Source organism: Narcine bancroftii, chromosome 9 (assembly GCF_036971445.1).
Source record: "Narcine bancroftii isolate sNarBan1 chromosome 9, sNarBan1.hap1, whole genome shotgun sequence".
Classification (NCBI taxonomy): Eukaryota; Metazoa; Chordata; class Chondrichthyes; order Torpediniformes; family Narcinidae; genus Narcine; species Narcine bancroftii.
The window spans coordinates 79,609,890-79,635,532 of NC_091477.1; the positions used below are offsets into that span (position 1 = coordinate 79,609,890).

The window sequence follows — 25,643 nt, forward strand, 5'->3', positions numbered from 1 at the left end:
CTCATCCTCTAAGTGTTTGTAGAGGAAGCAAATGATCTGTACTATACTGCAATCTGGCTTTTTTTCCTGAGTGGATGTCACAAGAAAAAAATATTGAATTTCAGTGCCCTGTGTGTTGTTGCTAGTGGATTTTCCATTCTAGTGACTTGCGCTTTATTAGATGTGGCCTTTAATGTCGAAGATGTAGCTTGATACTCTGTTAGCAATGTTCTTTGAAGTTCCTGACTTGTGACTTGCCAGTGATCATCAATTCTCAAGTCCTCACCCTCTTATTGGTCTCCACTCCCCAGTTATGATGTCAACAGCATGTCCTGCCCACATTTGCTCAAAATAACTTGCGTCCCATGTAGATGTTTGAGAGCCATTGCTAGAGAGGAATGCCATAAAGGTTGCTGGTTATTGCAGTATGCTGAGCATTCTCTTCCACCTGAAAGGCAAAACTTCCAAGTTTTGTTAGAATAACATGAGATTTTACAAGAAAAGTTTAATGGCCATGAAAGTTGGAAATAATATATCCTCCCTGCTCTTCACCCCCACCCCCCACCCACTCCAGTATATGCTGCCTTTACTTTGAAACTCAGACCTTCTGGTATTTTCTCCTCTCTCGTTTAAAAGAGGAAAAAATTGGATGAATTCTGCACCCATGACATCAAGGCTTGGGATCATTGCGAGGTCAACAAATTTAGCTATAATATTGATGGAAAAATTGAACAGTGTCATCATTAGCAGGATTGAAATGTTCCATCCATTGATCAATATACAGCATACTGTCGTTGAGGAAAAAAAAATCTACCGTAGTTCTTGAGTGCATACTTCAGGTGACGATTGGAGCACATTTTGTGGTACCCCCAGTAGAAGACCTGTTCGGCATGCATCATGTGAACTCCTGTGTGAAGAACTTGCACTTAGAAAATGTTCCTGAGATCCTGGAGCCAATCCCTAGAACCCAGAGCTCTTCAAATAAAGGAGAGAAGGTGCTCTGTATGTAGCATTTATCACAAATATAAAGTATGTTAAACCAGATCAATCATGCACCATATACTCTGCTCAGTGTTTTAAAAATGTGCTGCTAAGTGAAGGGCATACAACAAAGAGGATTTATAATTTTAACTGATGACATTAAAATAATGTATTTCTAATTTCCTCTGGAGACTTCTCACTGAAATAGCTGAATTCACTTGAGTAAAGTAGCATGAATTTGTTTTTTTTTCACCCCCAGCTGGTTTGCTCTCATTGTGCTATCTCATCCCCTGTATTGTGTTCTGGTGGTGGTTGAGGAGATTGGGATAGAGGTTACTTTTCAGTGAATAATCCCTCCCTAGACACCCTGAACACTAATTGCTCTTGTTATTCTCTTCAACCATCAATGGGAGTTTCAGGTGTCACTTAATGAGGGTGCAGGAGCCATTAGTGAGAAAATGAAACCCATCAGATAAGAATCTGGTATGACCTTTTTGCTTCTCTACAGCCAACCACAGAACATTTATTACCTGCCAATAGCTTGGTTCTTCTGGGCGCAAAGATAGCTCTGTTTAATAGTTTGCTGAATTAAAAGATTAATCAAATTTGTGAACATGAAAATTATACTTTGATCAAACTTTGTTCTGCACTTCAAAGCATTATTTATAATGATGATCTGTCAAAAGTATCTTTAGAGACAAACATATCAAATGCTTGTCTGTGTTTTTGTTTATTTATGGCCTTGTATTGTTAACGGGGCTGTGCATCCAAGCTGTTGAAATGGAAAGTTGTATTTCACAAGTTAATTAATTTTAATTTCACTGCAGTCAATTATATCTCCTCATGTCAATTAAGTTAACAATCCTGTCCAGGAATTAATATAGTCCTATAACAGAGAAATGGCACACAAGGGGAATTAGAATTTCTGCAAGAAATAGATCTCCAAATGACATTGAGAAACACATAATGAATTGTCAGGCAATAGTTGCAAATGGTTTGTTAGTTTTAAAGAAAAAAAACTGCTTCAGTGGCCTTTTCAATTTAACCAGAAAAGCTTCCACCAAGCTTTTAGTTTAGAATGGCTTTCGGAAGGTTTAAATCAAATTGTGTTCTCCACTGCAATGGAACAGTGATTTGGAAAAAAAAAAGTGTCCTTGTTTGCTGGGTTCTAGTGGCTTTTCTCTATATTTATGTGAATGGGCTTAGTAAAGGAGAATTACATAGGTCATCACTGCCCCCCAGCCTTGACTGGTATCCAGTCATGCACGTAGCTGTCCAGAAGTGGTATAATGAGGCAACAGCTGCAGTTTAGGAAAGAAAGGGCCTATTGGAAAATTGATGCTCACTTTCCAAGGATTGAACAAAGAATTCAAACTATTATGAAATCTTGTAACCTGTTCCTCTTATGATTGAGGTCTGCGGTGGACCTGAAAGATTGTTGAAAGTTGCAAGTTGAGTCACGGCTGTGACTTTTGATGTACAGGGGAGATCTAGGGGACAAAGTCCATAGCCTTTGAGAGCATCCAGACAAGCTGATAGATAGTTAAGGTGTATGGCATGCTTGGGGCATTGAATATAAGAATGTCGTGTTGCAGTTGTGTGGAACCTTATTTACCAGCACTCAGAGAACTGAGTCTAATTCTGGTATTCCCGTTACAGGAATAATGTGGAGGTTTTGAAGAAGATGAATAAGAGATTTGCCAGGATGATTGGTTTAAAATGAAAGGCATTTCCTGCCAAGACAGGTAGGTCCCAAGGGGGTTATAAAGGGAGCAGACCCTGCAGAAGGCAGAGAAGGTTGTCCAGCACTAAGTCATTTGAGATATAAATGATGTTTCAAGGAAATTAAATAACAGTATGGTAGATTTTGCTAATAATTATCCCCTAATACAGATGTGGGGGGGGTTTGAAGATTTTTTCTTCCTTACTGGATGGGTTTATACTCTCTAGTACTTGGTGAGGATTTTAATTGTTTGTTTGCCCCTGCTTTAGATTATTCTTCTCTTAAACTCACCATAATGAGTAAATCTGCCTCATTAATTATTTTTTTATCGATTTGAGGAATTTCTGATATTTGGTGTTTTCTTTATCCAAGTACTGGAGCATATGTATTTCCATATGTTCATCAAACTTATTTGCAAATTGATGATTTTCTTATTGATAATCAACTAATCCCACTGACTAGTTCCTGTCGTTATCAAACTATAGTGATATCAGATCATGCCTTCGTGTTATCTCTGACTCTTCTGGCCTTCCTTAAATAATGTGTTCTCTCCCTTGATGCAGCAAAACTGTTCAATTAGATTGAATTTTAAAAAAATATTTATTTAGGATTTTAGAAAAAAATAATTTTTAGATCAGGTTTTATTTCATGGATTAAATTATTGTATTTATACCCAATGGCTTCAATTCTCACTTATTTTCAACAATAAAAACCTTTCAATCTTCAATGGAGAACCTCTCAAGGGTGCCCTCTGTCCATTACTTTTTGATTTGGTTTTAGAGCCATTAGTGATTGCATTTTGAGAGTGAGGGGTCATTTCAAGGATTTGTAGAAAGGGAATGGAATAAAGTTTCCCTTTATGCAGATGATCTTCTGCTTTACTTATCAAGTCCTGACATTTCTTCACAGTCCACACTGTCAATACTTCCCCAATTTAGTAAGTTTTCAGGATATTGATTAAATATGCAGAAAAGTGAACATTTCCCTTTGAATACACCTACGCCAGTGTACACCAATTTCCCTTTTAAGATTGTGGAAAACCAATTTAAATATCTCAGTATCAGTTAAAAAGAATCTTAAGGACCTTTTTAAAGAAAGCTTCCTTACATTATTAAAGCATGTGAAACATTCTCTATCACAATGGTCGCCACTTTCTATATTAATTCTATTAAAATGAATATCTTACCTAAATTTTTATACCTTTTTCAGTCTATACCAACTTTCATTCCCAAATCACGTTTTGATTTGATTTGTACTGTATATGGAGGGGTAAGCACCCTTGGCTAAACAAAATTAATCTTCAAAAACCTAAAAGGAACGAGGCATGATTAGGCTCTACCTAATTTTACTATTGGGCGGTCAACATATATAACTTCATAATCGAGTGGACTGGGTAGCAATGGGGTTTCTGAAAGGCCTCTGGTGGCGAAGGCTTTGTATCTGGAGCTCAGGTTACCAATGAACCAGGATCTATGTAGTTGTGGAGTCTGCAGCAATACTGGAGGGGAATTCATAGATGCTAAGTGTCTCAAAGGCAGAGTCGGTGTCATGGGGTGGGGGGGGGTATTCATGGGCCATGCCCCTCAAATAGGTTATTGAGCTCCCCGCCCCCACCCCGGCAGGCCAGATTCAACGAACCCAACTCACAGTGAACGGCAGTTTGTGCTCCCCCCCCAACCTCTTGTGGTTACTCTAATGCCCCCCCCCCCACCAATTTAGATTTTTTTTCTGACACCGCCTCTGCTTGAAGGAACTTTTTTGCTACTCTTTCTCTCTTACTGTCGCCGACCAACACTACTGTTAACTCTTTGCCTTACGACAGGCAGAAGGTACATGGAAGGTACTACATTTTCTGTATTATTGCATGTCAATAAATTAATCTTGAATCTGTACCCTTGCAGTTGGAACAACTACATATTCTCCCATCCATCCACAAATGTAAAATCCCTCCTCCCTGAAAACTTTCATAAATCTCTTCAGCATCTTATCTAAATTCTTCATTTTTTCTTTCTTTTTTTTCTTTTCTTTGGCTTGGCTTCGCGGACGAAGATTTATGGAGGGGGTAAAAGTCCATGTCAGCTGCAGGCTCGTTTGTGGCTGACAAGTCTGATGCGGGACAGGCAGACACGGTTGCAGCGGCTGCAGGGGAAAATTGGTTGGTTGGGGTTGGGTGTTGGGTTTTTCCTCCTTTGCCTTTTGTCAGTGAGGTGGGCTCTGCGGTCTTCTTCAAAGGAGGTTGCTGCCCGCCAAAGTGTGAGGCGCCAAGATGCACGGTTTGAGGCGATATCAGCCCACTGGCGGTGGTCAATGTGGCAGGCACCAAGAGATTTCTAGTGTCCAGAAAAGGATGCAGTGCTCCAATCATCTTCAAATCAGTGTCTTAAAGGTTCCTCATGACTTTCTGCAACTGGACTTTGCTTGTATGTAAACCCCAGGATTTATTTGTTTCTTTGACTGCTTTCTCAAATTGGACTGCAGCATAAAAGGTGTCATCTGCAAACTTGAAAGCTCTGGCCAGTGCATTCAAATTCAAGTCATAGATGTTTACTGGGAAAAACAGCTGTCTCAATATTGCCTTGAGGTACTCAAGGCTGAAGGGAACAGTACACTGATGCAATCCTGATTGCAAGCCCATCATTTGATGCTTTATTGAATATCAAAAGATAACTTTCCTTCATTAAACCAACCTCTGCCCCCTTCCCATTTCTCACTTAAGCGTGGTTTCCTTTTCAAAATCAGCTATTTACTTTTTTGTATATTTGGTACAGTAAAGGTCACAGAGAATGAAAGAATTTTTGGGGGTTTCTTTTTATGACTTTTGAACAAATGAGAGAAATATGAAATATTAAATGATATAATTGTTCATACTATCAATGAAATATATGTGAAATGGAAATTTGGTGCGAGTTAAGACTGCCAGAACAGAGTTTATTTGAATATTTAATTAGATACATTTAATGAGAAATTTATTACAAATATATTATAAGATGCTATGGGGAAAAAACTATATAAATCAAAACAAAATGGGGGAAAAAAACCTCAATATACAAATTCAAGAGGTTTGGTCCAGAGTTTAACAAATACAATTAATGGTATCAATTTTATTATACTCCATATAAATTAATAAGATTAAACTCAAAATTATTCTGATAAATGTTTTAGATATAATAAGGAAGTAGGGACCTTTGTACACTCAGTTTAGTCCTGTGTTAAAGTGGAAACATTTTGGGAAGATTTGAGTATATTATGAGGACAAATTATGAAGATAAAAATACAAAAGGATCAGAGAATATTTTTACTTGGAATATATGAAGATGATGTGAAATTGAAGCTAGATAAATATCAAGAAAAATTTCTTAATATAGCAATAGTGGTAGCAAAGCTAATGTGCAGCAGTGACATGGAAAACAGAAAATTTTATAATGATGGACAGATGGAACACGGAAATGCAGAAATGTATAACATTGCAGAAAATTGCTTGCAATTTAAGGAATCAGATTGGGAATTTTTGAGATTTGGGAACCTTGTATGGAATTTGTTAATTAAAAACCCATCCACATCACCCACTCCTCTCAAACAATAATCCAGAGATACAATAGTTATATCAAGAAATATGATTAATTATAAATATATAAGTCTAATTTTTTTCCTTTTGGGGGAAAAATATAATTTCTTTTGTATCATCTTGCATTGAATATTGTATTATCTATATGTAATTGAATAATTGGTATTGATAAAAGTGACATAATTTAAAAAAAAATGCTTTCCCTTAATTGCACTCAATCTTATTGATGCTAGGTAACCAGGGGAACACTTTGATATCATTTATTATTTCAGTACATGGAAGAATTGAAGTCCATTTAAAAAAAAATATTTTAATATATTGTGGTAGTGTGTGTACAAGTGCAGCGAGAGGAACTGAAACAGCAGGCTGTGAACTCATTAAGTACATCTAGTTCAAGTTTCTGGAGCCCACCCCTTGCGTCCGGAACTCGCGTCACGCTGACGTAACCGCATATGCGTACTTCCGGTCTGTACTGGAAGAGAAGGACCCATGGTGCCATCTTTGCCACAGTTGCTCTACTGATCATGCATAACAAGTGGAGCCAGTTCACCACTACAAATATGAAACATAGAAGAGCACAAGTACAGGCCCTGCAGCCCATGATATTGAGGCTAAATATAATGTCAAGTTAAACTACATTTCATTTGCCTGTGGATGATCCATGTGCTATCCCCTGCATGTTCATGTATCTGTCTAGAAGACTCTTTAAACGTGCTATTGTCTGTTTCCTTTACCATCCCTGGTTTACCATTGAAGGAACTTGCCATTGTGTGAGTTTGTATTTTTTTAAAAAGCCAACACGTCTTAAAGTTCCTCCCTCCCCTCACTCTAAATGCATGTCCTTTAGTATATGACTTTTAAAAAAATCATTCTAATTGTCTCCCTCGTCTATGGTGCTCATAATTTCATAATCTATTCATTTTACTTTTCTGGATATTAAAAATGTGTAAGGTCTTTTTGCAATCAATGCACAACTGAGTTGAGAATTATTAAGCATTTTGCATATCTGTGGAAGAACAGGATGTGGTGGTGAGAATTTTACAAACGAAATCCAGTTCTATCCTGAAGCAGGGTTTGCTACTTGGGAATTGGGATCTTGTCCAGCATGGATGATTGAACACCACACCAGGCACCAAACTGGTGTTCAGGGAGCTAATTATTCTCACTATGATGGATTCTATTAAACTGTGAGTACTGGATTATGTTACCACACCTTTGGCAATAAATTATTAATCAAAGATATCAGCACCATTTGAATGTTCACTGACCAAATGATTTCTACCATAAAACTATTTTTGGTTACTACACTTGTTTGCCATTTGAAATGTTTAATTTCTCTCTTTGAAATGGATGGAACAAAGTTGACTTACTTAAACCAGCACTGATCATCCTGACCACATCGAACCAAGTTAACTAATCGTCTGATTGAATTGGAGAAAACGCTGATATGAGGCAACAGATGCTAAGATCGAGCAAGTCAAAAATATCCAGAATTATTTTTGTGAGCACATTCTGCTAACATTAATGATCCCATGTTCTGTAAGAAGTGAAATTCGCTTTCTTTTAACGAATAGGCTGAATTCTCAAACTCCATTTTGACAATACTGAGAAGTGTTGAATAATTATGCTTTGCTAGAAGGGAAAATAGAAACAAGTTGATGTCACATTACAGCATTTTCCTAACTTAATGGAAGCAACCAACCTCCAGACTGCTACACTGACAAGATATTGATGCAAGTGTTTATAACACTTAGCTGAAAAACAGGAAGATTTCCTCCTTCAAAGAAACCTTGCTATAGAGTCAGAGACCATCTGCTTCCAATCTAATGCAGATTGTTACAAAACTGAGTAAGTGTTGTATTCTGCATTGAATTAGATTTATTGTCACCACTTACACCAAGTCTTATCCACTTGTAGTCCCCATGCAAAAGAAAACCTGAAGTTAATTAAAACTCATGATATTTATTTTTATCAACACCAGTGTTGCAATGTAGGCTTAAAATTATATGGATATTTTTTGATTAAATCTGTTGTGTAACTGAAACTGCAGAGATGAATTCTCAACATCGGCTGAATCTGTTTATTCTAGTGAAATAGTGTGTTTTAAAAAAAAAAATCAACAAATTAATACTGACTCTGAGTTAAATGTGGGTAAAGGAACCATAAGTTTTCTTGATGAGTGTGACAGTACACATATTTCTGGCCAGGGGTGTGTTTTCTACCTGCCATGAAAGAGTTTTCCCTATCCAAGGGATTTACACACTAGGCTCGGTTCTTTCCCTTCTTTGGAAGTCTCTCACTGTACTAACTCACTTAGTGGACAGTTTGGTTCATTTCTTTCAGTTCCATATCAAAATATTTTGTCTTTGAAACATCATTATCACAAGGACTTGAGACAGACAACTGGGTGGCCAGTGAACTCAGTTGTGTCACCAATCCCTATGCCTCCAGACCAGGTTAGCGGTTCTGTAATTAAAACAGTGCTGGAGAAACTCAGCCGGTCAAATGATGTACTTGATGTAGCAAAGATAAAGATGCATAACCAACATTTGGGGTTTGAGTCCTTCATTAAGGTACGAGCAAATTGTAGTCAGGCACCTGAACAAAATGGTGGGAGGGGGAGGAGCACATTCGCACAGGTTTTTACTACAGTCACAGTGTCTGCAGACTTTGTGTTTGACTCCTTACTTAGCTGTCCGGTAGTATTGCTTCATTTTTTTTCAAGATATAGGCAGCTGTTGATCAATCATAAAATTCACCCATTTGTGACTGTGCAAGACTCTTGAGTTGTTCCAAATTAGCTGCCTCTCAGGGGCTCGTTTGGAAATAGAAGCAGAGGGCGCTGCACTTAATGTTGTGGCAGTTAAATCTTTTCAGCTAATCCCCGGCTGGAGTAGCTTAGTCTGGAGAAGTCTCTATTGGGAGGAGTCTCTATTGGCTGGAGTCTTTGGCTGGAGGAGTCTGTTTTGGCTGGAGGAGTCTGTTTTGGCTGGAGGAGTCTGTTTTGGCTGGAGGAGTCTGTTTTGGCTGGAGGAGTCTGTTTTGGCTGGAGGAGTCTGTATTGGCTGGAGGAGTCTGTATTGGCTGGAGGAGTCTGTATTGGCTGGAGGAGTCTGTATTGGCTGGAGGAGTCTGTATTGGCTGGAGGAGTCTGTATTGGCTGGAGGAGTCTGTATTGGCTGGAGGAGTCTGTATTGGCTGGAGGAGTCTGTATTGGCTGGAGGAGTCTGTATTGGCTGGAGGAGTCTGTATTGGCTGGAGGAGTCTGTATTGGCTGGAGGAGTCTGTATTGGCTGGAGGAGTCTGTATTGGCTGGAGGAGTCTGTATTGGCTGGAGGAGTCTGTATTGGCCACAGTAGCTTAATCCGTATTGGCTGGAGTCGTCTGTATTGGCTGGAGTCGTCTGTATTGGCTGGAGTCGTCTGTATTGGCCGCAGTAGCTTAATCCGTATTGGCTGGAGTCGTCTGTATTGGCTGGAGTCGTCTGTATTGGCTGGAGTCGTCTGTATTGGCTGGAGACGTCTGTATTGGCTGGCTGGAGGAGTCTGTTGGCTGGAGTCATCTGTCTGTATTGGCTACCTTAGCTTAGTCTGGAGGAGTCTGTATTGGCTGGAGTAGCTTGGTCTGGAAGAGTCTGTATTTGCTGGCTGGAGTCGTCTGTGTTGGCTGGAGTCGTCTGTGTTGGCTCGAGTCGTCTGTGTTGGCTCGAGTCGTCTGTGTTGGCTCGAGTCGTCTGTGTTGGCTGGAGTCGTCTGTGTTGGCTGGAGTATCTTAATCTGGAGGAGTCTGTATTGGGTGGAGTCGTTTGTATTGGCTGGGGTCTTTGGCTGGAGGAGTCTGTATTGGCCGCAGTAGCTTAATCTGTATTGGCTGGAGTCTGTATTGGCTGGAGTCTGGATTGGCTGGAGTCTGGATTGGCTGGAGTCTGGATTGGCTGGAGTCTGGATTGGCTGGAGTCTGTATTGGCTGGAGTCTGGATTGGCTGGAGTCTGGATTGGCTGGAGTCTGGATTGGCTGGAGTCTGGATTGGCTGGAGTCTGGATTGGCTGGAGTCTGTATTGGCTGGAGTCTGTATTGGCTGGAGTCTGGATTGGCTGGAGTCTGGATTGGCTGGAGTCTGGATTGGCTGGAGTCTGGATTGGCTGGAGTCTGTATTGGCTGGAGTCTGGATTGGCTGGAGTCTGGATTGGCTGGAGTCTGGATTGGCTGGAGTCTGGATTGGCTGGAGTCTGGATTGGCTGGAGTCTGGATTGGCTGGAGTCTGGATTGGCTGGAGTCTGGATTGGCTGGAGTCTGGATTGGCTGGAGTCTGGATTGGCTGGAGTCTGGATTGGCTGGAGTCTGGATTGGCTGGAGTCTGGATTGGCTGGAGTCTGGATTGGCTGGAGTCTGGATTGGCTGGAGTCTGGATTGGCTGGAGTCTGGATTGGCTGGAGTCTGGATTGGCTGGAGTCTGGATTGGCTGGAGTCTGGATTGGCTGGAGTCTGGATTGGCTGGAGTCTGGATTGGCTGGAGTCTGGATTGGCTGGAGTCTGGATTGGCTGGAGTCTGGATTGGCTGGAGTCTGGATTGGCTGGAGTCTGGATTGGCTGGAGTCTGGATTGGCTGGAGTGTGGATTGGCTGGAGTGTGGATTGGCTGGAGTGTGGATTGGCTGGAGTGTGGATTGGCTGGAGTGTGGATTGGCTGGAGTGTGGATTGGCTGGAGTGTGGATTGGCTGGAGTGTGGATTGGCTGGGGTCCGGATTGGCTGGGGTCCGGATTGGCTGGGGTCCGGATTGGCTGGGGTCCGGATTGGCCGGGGTCCGGATTGGCCGGGGTCCGGATTGGCCGGGGTCCGGATTGGCCGGGGTCCGGATTGGCCGGGGTCCGGACTGGCCGGGGTCCGGACTGGCCGGGGTCCGGACTGGCCGGGGTCCGGACTGGCCGGGGTCCGGACTGGCCGGGGTCCGGACTGGCCGGGGTCCGGACTGGCCGGGGTCCGGACTGGCCGGGGTCCGGACTGGCCGGGGTCCGGACTGGCCGGGGTCCGGACTGGCCGGGGTCCGGACTGGCCGGGGTCCGGACTGGCCGGGGTCCGGACTGGCCGGGGTCCGGACTGGCCGGGGTCCGGACTGGCCGGGGCCCGGACTGGCCGGGGCCCGGACTGGCCGGGGCCCGGACTGGCCGGGGCAAGGACTGGCCGGGGCACGGACTGGCCGGGGCACGGACTGGCCGGGGCACGGACTGGCCGGGGCACGGACTGGCCGGGGCACGGACTGGCCGGGGCACGGACTGGCCGGGGCACGGACTGGCCGGGGCACGGACTGGCCGGGGCACGGACTGGCCGGGGCACGGACTGGCCGGGGCACGGACTGGCCGGGGCACGGACTGGCCGGGGCACGGACTGGCCGGGGCACGGACTGGCCGGGGCACGGACTGGCCGGGGCACGGACTGGCCGGGGCACGGACTGGCCGGGGCACGGACTGGCCGGGGCACGGACTGGCCGGGGCACGGACTGGCCGGGGCACGGACTGGCCGGGGCACGGACTGGCCGGGGCACGGACTGGCCGGGGCACGGACTGGCCGGGGCACGGACTGGCCGGGGCACGGACTGGCCGGGGCACGGACTGGCCGGGGCACGGACTGGCCGGGGCACGGACTGGCCGGGGCACGGACTGGCCGGGGCACGGACTGGCCGGGGCACGGACTGGCCGGGGCACGGACTGGCCGGGGCACGGACTGGCCGGGGCACGGACTGGCCGGGGCACGGACTGGCCGGGGCACGGACTGGCCGGGGCACGGACTGGCCGGGGCACGGACTGGCCGGGGCACGGACTGGCCGGGGCACGGACTGGCCGGGGCACGGACTGGCCGGGGCACGGACTGGCCGGGGCACGGACTGGCCGGGGCACGGACTGGCCGGGGCACGGACTGGCCGGGGCACGGACTGGCCGGGGCACGGACTGGCCGGGGCACGGACTGGCCGGGGCACGGACTGGCCGGGGCACGGACTGGCCGGGGCACGGACTGGCCGGGGCACGGACTGGCCGGGGCACGGACTGGCCGGGGCACGGACTGGCCGGGGCACGGACTGGCCGGGGCACGGACTGGCCGGGGCACGGACTGGCCGGGGCACGGACTGGCCGGGGCACGGACTGGCCGGGGCACGGACTGGCCGGGGCACGGACTGGCCGGGGCACGGACTGGCCGGGGCACGGACTGGCCGGGGCACGGACTGGCCGGGGCACGGACTGGCCGGGGCACGGACTGGCCGGGGCACGGACTGGCCGGGGCACGGACTGGCCGGGGCACGGACTGGCCGGGGCACGGACTGGCCGGGGCACGGACTGGCCGGGGCACGGACTGGCCGGGGCACGGACTGGCCGGGGCACGGACTGGCCGGGGCACGGACTGGCCGGGGCACGGACTGGCCGGGGCACGGACTGGCCGGGGCACGGACTGGCCGGGGCACGGACTGGCCGGGGCACGGACTGGCCGGGGCACGGACTGGCCGGGGCACGGACTGGCCGGGGCACGGACTGGCCGGGGCACGGACTGGCCGGGGCACGGACTGGCCGGGGCACGGACTGGCCGGGGCACGGACTGGCCGGGGCACGGACTGGCCGGGGCACGGACTGGCCGGGGCACGGACTGGCCGGGGCACGGACTGGCCGGGGCACGGACTGGCCGGGGCACGGACTGGCCGGGGCACGGACTGGCCGGGGCACGGACTGGCCGGGGCACGGACTGGCCGGGGCACGGACTGGCCGGGGCACGGACTGGCCGGGGCACGGACTGGCCGGGGCACGGACTGGCCGGGGCACGGACTGGCCGGGGCACGGACTGGCCGGGGCACGGACTGGCCGGGGCACGGACTGGCCGGGGCACGGACTGGCCGGGGCACGGACTGGCCGGGGCACGGACTGGCCGGGGCACGGACTGGCCGGGGCGGCGGACTGGCCGGGGCGGCGGACTGGCCGGGGCGGCGGACTGGCCGCGGCGGCGGACTGGCGGCGGCGGCGGACTGGCGGCGGCACGGCGGCGGCGGGCTGGCGGCGGCGGCGGCGGCGGCGGGCTGGGGCACGGCGGCGGCGGCGGCGGGCTGGGGCACGGCGGCGGCGGGTTGGTGTGCGTACTGGCTGGGTTAGCTTTGTCTGCAGTCGTCTGTATTGGCTGAGGGAGTTGCTTTGCCTGCAGGATATTATGCAATGAAGGGTCACCTGCTGAAATATTTCAGTGCATGAAGTTGATGGGAAGGAGGAATGTGCATGAATTTACCCTACCCTGTTGGTGAACTTCCTTTCCATTTTGTTTTTGATTATGTATATGTAGGGCAGCTCGGTTGGCATAGCAGTTAGTGCAACACCTTTACAGTGCCTGCAATTGGGCTCGAATCGGGGTTCGAGTCCCACGCTGTCTGTAACATGTTTGTACATTCTTCATGTGTCTGCGTGGGTTTTCCCCATGGGCTCCAGTTTCCTCCCACCCTTCATAATATACTGAGGGTGGAGGTTAATGGGTTGTAAATTGGTTGGCACAGGCTCATTGGCAGAAATGCCTTGTTACCTGCTGTATGCCTAAATTTTAAAATTAACATCTATTTGAGGGTGTTTAAAATTAACACCTAATGCCAAGGGGTTGTCTCAAAGTTGATTTGCTCTGTTATTTATTGTGGCAAAGGAAGCAATTATTGGTTGTGTTAAGGCCAATAACCTCACTGTATGGCCACCATAATCAATTTCGCTGTTTGTGAATTCTAATGTTTCATATTGATATGTTGTTTGAGGCATACTCAAGATGCAATAGAAACTTCAGGCATATTAAAACAAAATTTTCAGTTGGTAGTTGCGGAGATCCAGAACCACCTTTTCAACTAACCATAAGCACATCATTCGAAGAACCACTTCAAGATGCCTTTATTGTCATGTAATAAAGTTATAAGGTTCCATTATTGTCACATTATACTACATTTAGAATGTATCATATATGAAATTCTTTAATATTTGTCTACAGTAAGGCAGGCAGAGAGTTGCTGCTTTGTCCAGTGCCCCTCACAGAAATCTACAGTACCTGGTGTTCCTTGGTGGTATCCAGTCCAAGTACTGATGTCAAGCAACTGATGACGCTTCTAAGCTCAGAAAATCTCGGGTGTATATAGGCTATTAGTAGTATGACACAAAATTTACCTTCTGCCTGCCACAAGGTAAAGAGTTGCCATTATTTTTAACCAGCATCTTGTACAATAAGAGAGGAGAAGCAAAAGAATATCCCTTTAGGGTCACTGAGTGTCCGTGGATTTGTCTCTAGTGCTCCTTCAGCCTCTGCAGCTGCACAGACTCCAATTCATTGGCAATCTGAGCTCCAGGCCCAAACCTCCGTGATCAGGAAACCTTCAGCACCCAAGGCCCTTCAGTAGCCCTTCTTGCCGTCAGTACCCTTTCAAGTATCAAACCTCATACCTGCCTCCCATGAGCCAGCTGCAGCAGCTCATGCCTGTTCCCTGACCGCCGGTCACCCTCAGCCCCTGAGCTTGTTGCTGGTCCATTGCCATGGTCACCTTCCTCTGCCAATGCAGGATTTTACACACAAACTCCATCAGCTACTTTAACACATCATTTAAAGCCTGTACAGAGCGAGGGCATTGGGAACAGTCAATTGAACCCTTCAGAGAGGTGCTGTGTCTCCACTCTCCCAGGTCCACATCAGCGGTAACACTTTTGTTACATATCTCTAGCAGTGCTGCCATTTTTTCCTAATTTTTGCCTCTTGTTTCTACCTCTTAGGAGCCCATCACTGAATACAACATTTATTCTGAAATGATGAAATCAAACTTGTGACTTGAAGTAAAAAATTTTTATTTTTCACACTGAACCATACTGACCAAAATACATACAAACATTTTTCTCTTGAATATATAGTGTCATTTTCTCCCCTTTTTCCCCACTCCCTTCCCTCCCTCCCTCACCCCCCTCCCCATTTATTCAAAGTTCAATCTATATGATACATTAAACCCGTTAAACAATGTCGTCATTTAATAAAAATAAACAAGAAATTTTTATCTTTTACTTTTACATACTGGGTCAGTTCATTACGTTGTCTTCTCCTTCTGTCATTTTAGGTGGTGGAGGTCTATGGTAGGATTTCTCTATTGTGTTTCATGTATGGTTCCATATTTGTTCGAATATTGTGGTTATTTCTTAAATTATGCCATTTTTTCCAATGGAATACATTTATTCATTTCTATGTACCATTGCTGTATTCTCAGGTTATCTTCTAATTTTCAGGTTGACATAATACATTTTTTTGCTACAGTTAGGGCTATCATAATAAATCTTTTTTGTGCTCCATCCAAATCGAGTCCAAATTTTTTATTTCTTATATTACTTAGAAGGAAGATCTCTGGGTTTTTTGGTATATTGCTTTTTGTGATTTTATTTAATATCTGGTTTAGATCTTCCCAAAATTTTTTCACTTTCTTACATGCCCAAATTGCATGTAGTGTTGTTCCCATTTCCATTTTACAGCGAAAACATCTGTCTGATACTGTTGACTCCCATTTATTTAACTTTTGGGGTGTGATGTATAGCCTGTTATATTGTATCATATTTAACCTCGTGTTTATTGTATTTCTCATAGTTCCAGAGCATAGCTTTTCCCATGTTTCATTCTTTATCTTTATGTTTAGATCTTGTACCCATTTTTGTTTAGGTTTACAGTTTGTTTCCTTGTTCTCCTTTTCTTGCAGTTTGATGTACATGTTTGTTATAAATTTTTAAATTATCATTGAGTCTGTAATCACATATTCAAAATTGCTTCCTTCTGGTAACCTCAGACTGTTTCCCAATTTGTCCTTCAAGTAGGTTTTCAGTTGGTGGTATGCAAACATTGTATTGTGAGTTATATTATATTTGTCCTTCATTTGTTCAAAAGATGATAATTTATTTCGCGAAAAACAATTTTCTATTCTTTTGATCCCTTTTCTCTCCCATTCTCTGAAGGAAAGGTTATCTATTGTGAAAGAGATTAGTTATTTTGTGTCAATATTAATTTTGGTAGATGATAATTTATTTTATTCCTTTCTACGTGAATCTTCTTCCAAATGTTGAGCAGATGGTGCAATACTGGTGAATTTCTACATTGCACCAATTTTTCATCCCACTTATATAGTATGTTCAGGTACCTTCTCCCCCATTTTATCTAGCTCTAATCTGGTCCAATCTGGTTTTTCCCTGTTTGATAAAAATCTGATAGGTATCTTAATTGTGCCGCTCTATAATTATTCTTAAAGTTTGGTAGCTGTAAGCCCCCTTGTTCGTACCATTCTGTTAATTTATCTAGCGCTATCCTTGGTTTCCCCCCCTTTCCATAAGAATTTCCTTATTATTTTCTTTAGCTCGTTGAAGAATTTCTCTGTTAGGTGAATTGGTAATGATTGAAATAGGTATTGTATCCTTGGGAAGATGTTCATTTTAATACAGTTTATCCTTCCTATCAGTGTTAGTGGTAAGTCTTTCCAGTGCTCTAAGTCGTCTTGTAATTTTTTTCATTAATGGCTGATAATTTAGTTTGTATAGATGGCCGAGATTATTATTTAGTTGTATACCTATGTATCTAATTGCTTGTGTTTGCCATCTAAATGGTGATTCTTTCTTAAACTTTGTGAAATCCGCATGATTCATCGGCATCGCTTCACTTATTTGCGTTGATCTTGTACCCCGATACTTCTCCATATTCCTTCAATTTCTTATGTAATTCTTTTATTGATATTTCTGATTCTGTTAAGTATATTATACCGTCATCTGCAAATAGACTGATTTTATATTCCTTCTCTTTTAATTTTATTCCTCTTATTTTATTTTCTGTTCTTATCAGTTCTGCTAGTGGTTGTGACTTGAAGTAAAATTTTCCTTTCACCCCGTGCTTCTTCATGGCCAACGTGTGCTTAATGCAACAGCTTAACAAGGACCTTATCACCATATTACAAACTGATCGCCTCTTGAACCACCTCCTCCTCCTGAGTATCTCCTCTCTCTTGCCATCTTGTTTTCATCTGTGCCCATTAGGTTGCACCAGTAATATTTGCAGAATTCTTATCCTCCAACTTTCAGTGAGCTAGTTAACTGGGAAGGGATCTTCTTTGGCTTGGCTTCGCGGACGAAGATTTATGGAGGGGGTAAAAAAGTCCACGTCAGCTGCAGGCTCGTTTGTGGCTGACCAGTCCGATGCGGGACAGGCAGACACGATTGCAGCGGTTGCAAAGGAAAATTGGTTGGTTGGGGTTGGGTGTTGGGTTTTTCCTCCTTTGCCTTTTGTCAGTGAGGTGGGCTCTGCGGTCTTCTTCAAAGGAGGCTGCTGCCCGCCAAACTGTGAGGTGCCAAGATGCACGGTTTGAGGCGTTATCAGCCCACTGGCGGTGGTCAATGTGGCAGGCACCAAGAGATTTCTTTAGGCAGTCCTTGTACCTTTTCTTTGGTGAAGAAGATTGAAAAGAGGGATAATGCAGTCAAAATTGACAACCATTCTCTCACCAGTAAAACTGGTTAACTGACCTTAACCTTTCTAAGCATGGTGTTGGTTCAAGCTTTAGGGTATGCTTCTAGATTTATAGAATATGAGCTAATTCATAAAATTGCTGTGTTGTGTTCATAATTTGTCAGAGTTGATCTCTTCCTAAAAGAGAAACTATTCTTTTGCGTTTGTTGATATGAAGTGTGAGGCTTGCATGTAGAAATCTGAAGGTTTGGCATTATGCGTGATTGAGTCTGCCTTGCATTCTTGCATATATCCAATGCTTCATATAAAACAAATACCAACTAAACAAGCATCATTCATGAAGTGAAATGTTTGAAGATGGAGTGTGCATGAATTAGCCTTGATATTGTGGGGATTTAAGTCGATCAGTCTTGCATGTGCAAACTTACAATTGCAGTCGTTAGTTCTCCATTCATTGATTCTTCATTGTTTGTTTAAGCCCTACAATATGTTATCTTCACACATGTTATCTATTGCAAATTCCTATCTACATTTGTAACAGGAAAAGTGAACAGACACAAAATATCTTAATATGTATTGAATATTATCAGAAGAAATTTCAACAAATGTCTTTATTTTTATGTTTTCACTTTAATGCAAAATACCAAATTTCAAGATTTGTTCAAGACAATAAATCCTGATTCTGATTATTTGTGTTTTATTGAAAGTTAACGACATGAGACTCTTTGCTACTCTTATTCAGTAAAGTAATTTAAACGAATACTGTAGTTTTGTAGTAATTTGCTTTTGTTCGGTGGAATGTCCTAAAGAGCCTAATGTTTGTGTGCACTGAGCTAAATGACTTCAATAATCAGTTTGATGTTCAATGATTCAATGGATTATGTAATACCAGTAAAGTGTGATTTATTCATTGTCACATTAGTGTTATAATTAATTAACCACCGAGCTCCAAGTTTAAAATTTGTTGTGTTGAAATGGATTCAACAGAAGGATTCGGCATATGCAAAACGTTAGTGATTTGCTTTTAAATCTATTTGCATTGACATCATAATTGAAAGATATCATAATAAATGTACCAAGACTTGATGACCGAGCCATTGATTAATTCTAAAACCAGCCTGAACATACTTCAAACAGAATCGAACAGGATTGACAAAAAAGACAAACCAACTTTATGGATGAGATGCAGACTCTATCTTTGCCTTTTTTTTTGCATCTTCTGAAAGTGTGGTTCAAAATATTCACCTTACATTCTACCTTTTAACTAAGGTTACAACATGTGGTGCATGAGCTATGAGAACCTTGTACAAAGCCAGCCAGCTCCTGTTTACATTGTGTTTTTTTAAAAATGCATCTCCACCTGCCTGAATGCATCCAGCTCAAATTGAGACATGGACTGCGGTGTGTGCAACTTGCCAAATGTTCTGCACAGCCTTGCTAAAACTTCCACCTTCCAAACCTTGCAATCTCGAAATGAAAGTCCATAGGATTGAATCACTTCAAGTCTTGCATCCATACTGATTTGGTAATGTATCTTTCCTTGATTGTTATTGGTTAAAAATTCTGCAAATTCCTGCTCATCAATACTGGATCCAACTTTCCAACTTCACAGCAAAGATAGAAATGGTCCCAAAAATAGGTTGTCACAGTCTTCTCAAGATCAATTTGCAATGACCCGTGGTTCTCAACCTTCCTTTTCCACTCACATACCACCTTAAATCTTCTTCATTGGCTTGGCTTCGTGGACGAAGATTTATGGAGGGGTAATGTCCACGTCAGCTGCAAGCTCGTTTGTGGCTGACAAGTCCGATGCGGGACAGGCAGACACGGTTGCAGCGGTTGCAAGGGAAAATTGGTTGGTTGGGTTTGGGTGTTGGGTTTTTCCTCCTTTGTCTTTTGACAGTGAGGTGGGCGCTGCGGTTTTCTTCAAAGGAGGTTGCTGCCCGCCGAACTGTGAGGCGCCAAGATGCACGGTTTGAGGCAATATCAGCCCACTGGCGGTGGTCAATGTGGCAGGCACCAAGAGCTTTCTTTAGGCAGTCCTTGTACCTCTTCTTTGGTGCACCTCTGTCTCGGTGGCCAGTGGAGAACTTGCCATATAACACGATCTTGGGAAGGCGATGGTCCTCCATTCTGGAGACATGACCTACCCAGCGCAGTTTGATCTTCAGCAGCGTGGATTCGATGCTGTCGGTCTCTGCCATCTCGAGTACTTCGATGTTGGAGATGAAGTCGCTCCAACGAATGTTGAGGATGAAGCGGAGACAACGTTGGTGGAAGCGTTCTAGGAGCCATAGGTGATGCCGGTAAAGGACCCATGATTCGGAGCCAAACAGGAGTGTGGGTATGACAAGGCTCTGTATAAGCTAATCTTTGTGAGGTTTTTCAGTTGGTTGTTTTTCCAGGCTCTTTTGTGTAGTCTTCCAAAGGCGCTATTTGCTTTGGCGAGTCTGTTGTCTATCTCGTTGTCGATCCTTGCATCCGATGAAATGGTGCAGCCGAGATAGGTAAATTGGTTGACCGATTTAAGTTTTGTGTGTCTGATGGAGATGTGGGGGGGCTGGTGGTCATGGTGGGGAGCTGGCTGATGGAGGACCTCAGTTTTCTTCAGGCTGACTTCTAGGCCAAACATTTTGGCAGTTTCCGCAAAACAGGACGTCAAGCGCTGAAGAGCTGGCTCTGAATGGGCAACTAAAGTGGCATCGTCTGCAAATAGTAGTTCACGGACAAGTTGCTCTTGTGTCTTGGTGTGAGCTTGCAGGCGCCTCAGATTGAAGAGACTGCCATCCGTGCGGTACCAGATGTACACAGCGTCTTCATTGTTGAGGTCTTTCATGGCTTGTTTCAGCATCAAGCTGAAGAAAATTGAAAAGAGGGTTGGTGCGAGAACGCAGCCTTGCTTCACGCCATTGTTAATGGAGAAGGGTTCAGAGAGGTCATTGCTGTATCTGACTCGACTTTGTTGGTTTTCGTGCAGTTCCTCCATGTTGAGGAACTTTCGGGTGCATCCGAGGCGCTCTAGTATTTGCCAAAGCCCTTTCCTACTCACGGTGTCGAAGGCTTTGGTGAGGTCAACAAAGGTGATGTAGAGTCCTTTGTTTTGTTCTCTGCACTTTTCTTGGAGCTGTCTGAGGGCAAAGACCATGTCAGTAGTTCCTCTGTTTTCGCAAAAGCCGTACTGTGATTCTGGGAGAACATTTTCGGCGACACTAGGTATTATTCTATTTAGGAGAATCCTAGCGAAGATTTTGCCTGCAATGGAGAGCAGCATGATTCCCCTGTAGTTTGAGCAGTCTGATTTCTCGCCTTTGTTTTTATACAGGGTGATGATGATGGCATCACGAAGGTCCTGAGGCAGCTTTCCTTGGTCCCAGCAGAGCTTGAAAAACTCATGCAGTTTGGCATGCAGAGTTTTGCCGCCAGTCTTCCAGACCTCTGGGGGGATTCCCTCCATACCTGCTGCTGTGCCACTTTTCAGTTGTTCAATTGTCTTATATGTCTCTTCCCGGTTGAGGACCTCATCCATCTCTAGCTTTAAGGGCTGTTGAGGGAGCTGGAGCAGGGCGGATTCTTGGACTGAGCGGTTGGCACTGAAAAGAGATTGGAAGTGTTCTGACCATCGGTTGAGGATTGAGATCTTGTCGCTGAGGAGGACTTTGCCGTCTGAGCTGCGCAGCGGGCTTTGGACTTGGGGTGAGGGGCTGTACACAGCCTTTCGAGCCTCATAAAACCCCTGAAGTTGCCAATATCCGCGCTGAGCTGGGTTCATTTGGTGAGGCTAGTCCACCACACATTTTGGATCTCCCAGAGTTTGCACTGAAGATGGCTGCATGCGCGACGGAAGGCTCGTTTCTTCTCTGGCCAGGACGGCTTTGCAAGGTGAGCCTGGTGGGCAGCTCGCTTCTTTGGCAGCAGCTCCTGGATTTCCTGGTTGTTTACGTCGAACCAGTCCTTGTTTTTCCTGGAGGAGAAGCCCAGTACCTCTTCAGTGGATTGCAGTATGGCAGTCTTCAGCTGATCCCAGAGGGTTTCAGGGGACGAGTCCTTGAGGCGGATTGCATCCTCGAGCTTTGCTTTGAGGTTTGCCTGGAAGTTTCCTCTCACTTCGTCTGACTGCAAGTTTCCAACATTGAACCTCTTTCTGGGGGCTTTACTGTTCCTGGACTTTGGCTTGAAGTGAAGGTTGAGCTTGCAGCGAACCAGCCAGTGGTCAGTGTGGCATTCCGTGCTGGGCATGACCCTGGTGTGGAGCACATCTCATTTGTCTCTTTCTTGCACCAGGACGTAGTCCAGGAGGTGCCAGTGTTTGGATCGGGGATGCATCCAGGTAGTCTTCAGGCTGTCCCTCTGCTGAAAAAGGGTGTTTGTAATGACAAGCCGCTGTTCTGCACAGAGCTCCAACAGGAGGCGCCCGTTGTCGTTGCACTTGCTGACACCATGCTTGCCCAGGATTCCTAGCCAGGTTTCTGAGTCTTTCCCCACACGAGCGTTGAAGTCGCCAAGGTTGGGCCGGGGCCGCTGCCTCCCCCTCGCTTTTGCCAAGATCGGGGCCGCCACCGCCTACCTTCTGCTCGGACTGGGGCCAGGGCCGCCACCGCCTTCCCTGTGCCCGGACCGGGGCCACCGCCTCCCCCTTGCGTCTGCTCGGACTGGGGCCTCCGCCTGCCTCACTCTACCGAGGTCGGGGCCGCCGCCTCCCCCTCGCTTTTTATCACCTTAAATATTCCCATACTAACCACAGAGCACCTATTTGAAGGAAGGTTGTTATGAAGGAAAAAAAACGCACAACTTTTGCAACATTCATTGTTCTCTAAGGTGCAACTACAATAATTTAAAATTCATTTATATTTAGCTGGAATAAATATGACATACAATGAGAACTATCTTTAAAATAATTTAAGCAAAATTCCATCCTTTAAAAGTAAAGGTTGAACATTTAAGTGTTTAAGCGGATTCCATTTTCAGCATGGTCTTTGCCTATAAAGGTAGTTGCATCCCGAAGCTGGCCATTTTAATTCCTTCACATCATTTTGCCATTCAGTTAGAATCTGGCTATGCTGCATCTTAAATTCCTTTGGCCTCCTCAGTCTTCCAAACCTGGGATTACTGAACTAAACAGTTTGAGACATCATTAAGAAGAAAGTGTATACAGGTGTGGATGTGTCAATGACTACTGTCCGCAGAAGACTTCATGAACAGAAATACAGAGGTTACACTGCAAGATGCAAACCACGTTGGGTACAGAAACAGCATGGCCAGATTACAGTTGACCAATAAATATTTAAGAACCTGCAGAATTTTAGAAAAAGGTCTGTGGACAGAGGAGATCAAGATTAGCCTATACCAGAATGAAACCAAGAGCAAAGTGTGGAGACATAAAGGAATTGCCCAAGATCCAAAGCATGTCACCTCATCTGTGAAACATGGTGGTGGGGGCGTTATGGCCTGGGCATGTATGGCTGCCATAGATACTGACACACTGATCTTCATTGATGATGTAACTGCTGATGGCAGTAGCAAAATGAATTCTGAGGTGTATAGAAGCAAATGTCTCCAAGCTCATTAGATGGCTCTTCATCCTACAGCAAGATACTGCTAAAGCAACAAAAAAGATTTAGAAAATTAATGAATGGTCAAGTCGATCTAAATTCAATTGAGCATTCCTTTCATACGCTGAAAAGAAAACTTGAGGGGACAAGACTTCGAAACAAGCAGAAGTTGAAGATGGCTGAAGTAGAGGCCCGGCAGAGCATGACCGGAAAAGATACTCCACACCTGGTGATGTCCATGAATCACAGACTTAAAGCAGTCATTGCATGTAAGGGATATGCAACAAAGTACTAAACATGACTACTTTAATATACATGCCATTGCTGTGTTGCAAATATTATGTGCCTTGAAATGGGAGGGCTGAGTATAAAAGGTGCTTTAATTTGCACATAGTCAAACCAAAATGTAAACAAATACCCTTTAATAAAATCTGGGATGTGCACTTTAATCATGTATGCATTGTTTAATTACAAATTTAAAACTGTGGAACACATGGGGAAATTAAAGGAAAAAATGTCTTTGCTCCAAATATTATGGAGGGCACGGTGGAACAAATGAAAATTTAATTAATCTTTTTCCATCGCAGAATAGTTGCCTGACTGGAGAAAAATCTGCAGAGTCTGAATCTGCTGCTCTTTTCCTCCTTTTGAATGTTAAGGTGTTCTCAGATTAGCCAGGATGAGTAACTGCAGTGAATGTTGTAGGTTATGGCACACGCTGTCTGCTGGCGATGGTGAGAACATTTTTGGCTGGTTGATGAGATGCCAGTTTAGTGGGTCATTTTGTCTCTAGGTTGTGTAGAGTTGCTTGAAAAATATTAGAGCTGCACTCGTCATGGCAGGTGAACCCAGATCACAAACCTGACTCATGCTTTGCAGATGGTGGAAAGCCTGGGCTGTTGGAAAGAGAATCTCTCGCAATAAGACTTTCAGCCTTTTATTTTCTCTTGAAACCATGGCACTTTGTTGTTAGTGATGTCCTTGGCAATTGTTGAGACACTCAATGTGTGGGGCAAATGGTTAGAGTCATTCTTTTTGCAATGATCATTGACTGGTACCATTATGACATGGATCATGATGGTGAAGGTCACTGTGGACCCTGTGGGTGAAAGCCCAGTTTCCATGTGAATGACTGAACTGCCAGAAAGCCCACCCAATACCTGACTTTATGATAGAAGAAAGCCTTTTCACTGGGCAGCTGGAGAGAGCTGGGCAGTGTTCATAATCACCATCCTTTGTTCAGGATATGACTTACATCATCAGGTGTTTCTTCTTGATTAACTCATTTTATCATGGCTGCTTGATGCCATGCTAGGCCAAATTCTGCCCTCCTATTAAGTATAATTGATCACTTGGTTCATGCTCTGTTGTCGCATGATCAAGGCAATTTTCTATTCAGTTTGCACCAGTGGCAGTATTGCTGGGCAAATTATGCTGCAAGCAGCCTCTGTAATCACTCTTTGCATGTAAGCCAAGGTGATGTAATTTCCCATTCAATGCTCCTTTTGGAAGACTGCGAAGGAATTTTGGCCGGCTTGTCCTGGGAGGCCCTCGGTCATTCTCCTCTATTTCAGCAGTGGTTTTCTTTTTAATAAGCTTGCAAAGTAAAGATACTTTCCTACCCTGTTAGGTGTATTCTGTCTCACATCTGCATTGGAACTTTCTCTCCACTTTCCCCACCCCACGTTGCTTGATCTTCAGGCAGAAATCCCGAAACCTGCATTTCTCCAGCTACTTTTCCCTACAACTGTCTGCCCCTTTGTTTGTCCTCTACCCTGAACTTCAGAACAAAGACTTTCTTGCACTCTAACACTTCCAGCTCAAAATATTAATTTCCGCACATGCAAATGCACTCAAATCCCTGCAATGCTAAAGCTGGTTCTTTCCCTAGATCAATTGTGTGGCTTTGAGAGGTCAGCCAGGCAGGAAGATGTTTGCCCATAAAACAGTGTTCAGTCTGTTGCAGCTGATGCTGTTGGCCCATTCATCTGTGTCATTCTCGAATGATGTAATGAGTTTTCCAGAATCTCAAGATACAAGAGCTACTAATTAAACTCAGTTGACGTCAGTGTGATTTGTTGTAAAGCGTCTGTCATCTGTTGTTTGGCAAATAATCATTTGAGATTTTTAAAATCATGCATATCTATATGTTTATAACAACCTCATGATTTAAGTCTGAATTTAAACTTGCCATGCAAAAAGTGGTTGTATTCTCTACTATATTTATCAAAGCATTGCTTATAGTTAAATTTCCAAACCTATTAAAAAAATTCTCCATATGATATATGTTAATTTCAGATATCCATAATGTGAAAATTGAAATTGATACTTCTGGGGGGGGGGGGTGTAAATATGTCAGAGGAACCCACA

The 25,643-nt window shown here is 44.9% G+C and overlaps 1 long non-coding RNA gene across 2 annotated transcripts in view; it reads left to right on the forward strand.

Moving 5' to 3' along the window:
• LOC138742323 (uncharacterized) overlaps positions 1-25,643 on the forward strand; it is a 196,726-nt gene that overhangs the window by 37,409 nt on the left and 133,674 nt on the right. For both annotated transcript variants that reach the window (XR_011344056.1, XR_011344057.1), the window contains exon 2: positions 2,620-2,705. This is a non-coding gene — a long non-coding RNA (uncharacterized lncRNA). The remainder of the gene's footprint in view (positions 1-2,619; positions 2,706-25,643) is intronic.